Raw genomic sequence first — 6,000 nt, forward strand, 5'->3', positions numbered from 1 at the left:
CTCAGGTTAGCCGTACAATGGAAATTACAAGAACTACAAGTATATGGTGACTCACAACTGGTCATTCGACAAGCAACTAATGAGTATCAGACCAAAGATGATAAACTCATGCCATATAAGCAAATGGTGGACAATCTAAAGACATCATTTACTACTATCACTTTTGAGCAGATACCAAGAGATCAGAATCGAGCTGCTGACGCTATGGCTACCATCGCATCTCTACTAGATCTTCCACAGAATTCAACACGCTACGAGTTCTTGGTAGAACAACTTTGGATTCCTGCTTATGATATCCCCGAATCCGAAATGATATGTTGCCTTGTTGGTTCTGAATCCCCATGGTACGGTGAGTTCTACACCTATCTCCGCGATCACACCCTTCCTCCCAACCAATCAAATAACCAACGTAAAACCTTCATTCGCCAAACTGCTCGATATACCATTATTGCCGAAACCCTATACCGACGCAGTCTTGATGGTACTCTCCTTCGATGTCTGGAACAAGATGAGATAACAAAGGCTTTGGAAGAGGTACATGAAGGAATTTGCGGGACTCACTCAAGTGGTCCATCACTAGCCAAGAAGATCATGCGAGCTGGATACTATTGGCCATCTATGGAAAAGGATTCCTACTACTTTGTCAAGAAGTGCAAAAAATGTCAAGTTCATGGCGACCTAATACATGCACCAGCACAGGAACTACAACCAATCACAACACCATGGCCTTTTTGTCAATGGGGCCTTGACCTTGTGGGTAAAATCCATCCATCTTCATCCAATGGCCATAAATTCATTATTACCGCCACCGAATATTTCACCAAGTGGATCGAAGCTGTTCCACTTACCCAAGTCACCGGCAAGCAAATTGCCTCATTCATCCTCAATTACATCATCTGCCGGTATGGTGTGCCCATGTCCATTGTCACAGATAACGGTCTTCCTTTCAAAAATCAGGATGTTCGTGAGCTTTGTGAGAAATTTCATATCCAACACCGCTTTTCCACTCCCTATTACCCACAAGGCAATGGTCAGGCCGAAGCATCCAATAAAAACATATTGAGGATCCTAAAGAAGACAGTCAATGATGTCGGTCGTGATTGGCATGTTCAATTGAATCCAGCGCTATGGGCATATCGAACTAGCATTCGAACCCCTACAGGTGCAACTCCTTATTCATTGGTCTATGGTGCAGAAGCTATCTTGCCTATTGAGGTCGAGATACCATCATTACGGGTTTCCTTGCACAATCTCATTGATGATGAAGCTTACAGAGTCTCACGTCTTCAGGACTTAGAGTTACTTGATGAGAAGCGACAAGCTGCATACAACCATCTCAAAGCCTATCAGCAGCGCATGAGCAGAAGCTACAATCATCGAGTTAGACCTCGTACATTTGAGGTAGGTGATCTTGTTCTACGAGAGAATCCTCGCAACCAACCAAACCGAGAACATCAGGGCAAGTTTGAATCAAATTGGCTCGGCCCATATGTTGTCACTGCTGTATTCGGGTCCGGGGCATATCAGTTGGCTACTTCAGAAGGAGAACCGCTTGCAGATCCAATCAATAGCATGCACCTCAAAAGATTTTATACCTAAGGTGTACAGAGCATCAGGCTCCCCTACATATCAGAAAAATACCAAAAACATTCAGAAAATGTCCTGAAGAAAATACAAAAACATTCAAAAAAGTAAAGAAAAATCATGCATCCAAATGGTGAACAACCACTCCGGTGGCACCTTGGGTAAGTACGATGGCGAAAACCTGGCAAACAGGCGCCACTCGTAAAGGCTATGGCTCCATTGTCTTTCAGGCTTGTTGCGATCACATTCATACATACACACATCCATCCATCTAACCATGGCTTGTTATTTTATCTGTAATCCAAGAAAGTACTTCATGCGTCTAGCATCCCGCTTTTTCATAAATCATGTCCAACTTGGGGGCAATGCCCTTACAATCTAGATGATGGAAGTGGATTCTACATTACTGGTGATTCATTGGCAAAAACATTCAAAAATGTCTCGCAAAATACAAAAACATTCAAAAATGTCTCGCAAAATACAAAAACATTCAAAAATGTCTCGCAAAATCCAAAAACATTCAAAAATGACTCACAAAATCCAAAAACATTCAAAAAACTATTACACAAAATCCAAAAACATCGAAAAACCCATCGAAAATCACACCAAAACATGGCAACACCTTGTACATATTCATTCAAGCAGATGCAAAACCAACATTAACACAGTACTCACACAATGACCATTTATCAATCGACCACACAATCCACATCCAACAAATCAGAAACTGTCTTTAAAAACAAGGATGCATCCTTCCTTACCAAAACAAAGACAAAAGTGACGTTTTCTTTGACAAGAAAATTATGTTAAGCTGTCAAATACTTGGTTGATTTGTGAGTAATTCATTTGTTTATCTGTATCGGGATCTTTTCAACATTGTTTTGTATCGTTTGTGCATTATTTCCGATGAAGTTCTGGGACATGTACTAATGGTGTCTACGTGGGAAGTTCACTAAGCTACGTGATCTTATGCAAAATGCAGTCATAGATCATTACGGCTTGCTGACTACAGCGTATACCTCGACCATATGAGCATGAACCATTACCAAGGATCCATATTCTTTATTCTTTATGTATATACTGTTTGTTTGCAGGTATAATGCTCCTTCTTTGGTTCCTCCTCATCCAAACTGGATAAAGGTTTTATCTCTTATTATGGTATGCACTTGTCTCAGGATATGATCAGCCTAAGATCAAGGAGGACGATCCAAGTCATGCATGAAAGGAGATAATCCTTGTCTGTTCCGCAAGCAATACTCAGGTCAACTTGATCCATTATATCAAGTTGCTTGTATTAACTTGCTATATAAAATCCATGTAAGAAATACTCTGGTCATCTTGAATCTTTATGTCAAGTTGCTTGTATTTTCTTACAACATTTTAAAGCTCAATGATGAAAAATAAAGCACCATGGATCGTCATTCCATCTCATCTGTATATATTGCATTTCGTTGCATTCCATCCATCCATACATTCATAATAGCTGCATATCATGCATACGTAGTCATAATAATGCATACTCTATTTTACTCATCTTCTTCCATAGGACTCGGTCCTAGTCCTCCATATCTTCTATCTAACATCGAATCCCCCCTCACCCTCCCTATCTTGATCATCAACATCATCCTAATCCCTTCATCACTTCCCATCCTCACTCATCCACAAAATTAAGCTAGTTACTCTGTCTACACAGATACATCGACTCCCACACACCTAGACTATCAACAGATACTCTGATCAAGTATCTTCGGGTCTCAACAGGTAATCGATTATGGTAATCCTAGACTACATCAGGCATTTATCATAATGACCTAGTCTCAACGGGGCTGCCATGATTCCCCCCAACCATCCATCACATGCACATACTATCAATTGATCAACCAATCAAACACAATCACATCGGATTACATCAATTGTCTACGTCTCAACGAGTATTTTGCTTCATATACCTTGACTTCATCGGACAATTACATCAATTGTCTAAGTCACCATCAGGTCACTTTGATTCACTTACTCAGACTTTATCATGTTCAAGCGACCAACTGACATCAACTGTCACGCTTTGACTTGACCGGGGCAATTAAACCGATTGCACCAGATTGTCCAACCAATTTTGATCAATTGTATAGCATCAATCAAAACCCCACACTACATCTGCTATGTATCTCTTGCATGACCTCAGGGTACTCGCTGGCTTGTTGTTTCTTCATATTCACTCCATTTTCTCCCATTCTTTCATCATTAGTTCTAATTTCTTCTACTCTACCTCCCCTCCACTTTTCATTCTTTTTCGAGAGATCGCTCGATTTTTCAAAAAAATTCGGCCCATCTCTCGAGGGGGCATACCACCCATTAAATTTACATTTTATGGGGCATTTCTTCACACCTATTTTTCTTTCTTTGAAACGACGCGATAAACTGCACCGTCTCAAAGAGGGGCAAATGTAGTCACATAAATCTGTCCACTTAATTAAATGAATACTTAGTATTTATTTGATTATTTAACCATCAATTAATAATTAATTAAATTAATATTTAATTAATTCATCTTAACCCTATTCTCCTATTAATTAAATAAATTATTCAATTTATTTGATTTAATTCACTTAACCAAATTCAGACCATTAATTAAATAAATAAATCATATTTATTTAATTAAATCTTCTCTCACATTTAAATAAATTAATATTTATTTAAAACCCCCAAAATCCCACCTCTCACATTTAAATAAATAAATCATTTATTTAAATCACCTTTATCCTCCACCCACTTGCATTTTCCTACAAAAGCAAGTTGCACAATTATTTTAAATAAATAATTTATTTAAATCACCTTTATCCTCCACCCACTTGTATTTTCCTACAAAAGCAAGTTGCACAATTATTTTAAATAAATAATTTATTTAAATCACCTTTATCCTCCACCCACTTGTATTTTCCTACAAAAGCAAGTTGCACAACTATTTTAAATAAATTATTTATTTAAAATCCTATTTATCCTCACCCACTTGAAACCTTTAATGGTTTCCCTTAAAGTAGTCAAACTTGATGGCTTTAAAGTCTTCAAACTTGATGGCTTCCTTCTATAGTCTTCTTAAGACTTTAATGGTTTTCCTTAAAGTCTTCAAGCCTTTAATGGTTTCCCTCAAAGTCTTCAAGCATTTTAAATGTTTTATCTTCATTTTTCTCATTTAAATAAATTAATATTTATTTGAATATTTATCCAAATGCAAATTACACCATTTAATTGAAATAAATGATTTTATTTTAATTGAAAATACCAAAATTTCTCCCACTTGCATTTTCCTACAAAATCCACTTGCATGCCTAAACCCCTTCTAAATTCTTCTAAACCCTTCCTAATTAGCCTAATCCATCCCCTAAATATTGTCACATTCCTAAGCAAATTGGAGTCACTTCTCAAAGACTCCAAAGTCTTTGAAAAGCAATTAATGCTTTGTGTGTTCAACAAATTAACCCTCAAAGTCTTGGATAACCTTTGAAAGCTTCCAACCTTCAACCACTAAATGGCTCAAAGTCTTTGATAACCATTGAAGGCTTTCAACCTTCAACCACTTAATCCCCAAAGTCTCCAATAACCATTAATGGTTACCTCAAACCCTCCCACATGGTTAAAACATTTGTTTTGACTCAACCTCTACCCAACCCAAAGGTCTCATCAAGCCTTTAATGCTTTGACCATGATTATCTCTTAAACATTTGCACAAAGGTTTATCCTTGGATTAACTCTTAGTCCAGTGGGTAATCTTAATTTAGACTTGACCCTTACCTTCTAGATAACCATGAGGTCTTCTCAGGCCTTTAATGCCTCCAACCTCTTCTCTCAACCCAATCCTATGTTGAAACTTGTCACCATTTTATTGGTGCCAATTGTGCACATGGATCCCCAACTTTCAATCCTAACCCTTGTTAAGATTGCTCAATCTTAACCCTTCATTTCCCTATTTCTTCTATAAATAGAACCCTTCTCCTCAAGCAAAAGGAGAAGCATTTTAGAGTATTGTTGTTATACTGGCATTAGCATAGAGCTTTCTCATAGCATCACTATCTACACTTGCATAGCATTTGCTTATCATATTCAACCATCTTGAATCTCCATATGGCATCCATGGCTAGTGCTAAAAGCTGAGAGCTACACTCATTTGGGACTTGGAGAGGAGAGGAACAAGGGAGGAACAACTATGATCATCTTGATTAGCTATTTCATTTTATGTTTATATGCTTTCTATTTCATGCTTAATATCTCTCTTGATATGCCTGTTTAGGATAATCTTTTGTTGCTAACACTAACGTTTGTTTCTTGTGCTCTTGTGTGTGTTGCCATCAAACAGGTTTTCTAATCCTTTTTACAGAGCATCACTATATGATTAAACAATTATGCTAGAAGATTATCAAA

This window comes from Cryptomeria japonica, chromosome 4 (genome assembly GCF_030272615.1).
Source record: "Cryptomeria japonica chromosome 4, Sugi_1.0, whole genome shotgun sequence".
NCBI classification, from domain to species: Eukaryota; Viridiplantae; Streptophyta; class Pinopsida; order Cupressales; family Cupressaceae; genus Cryptomeria; species Cryptomeria japonica.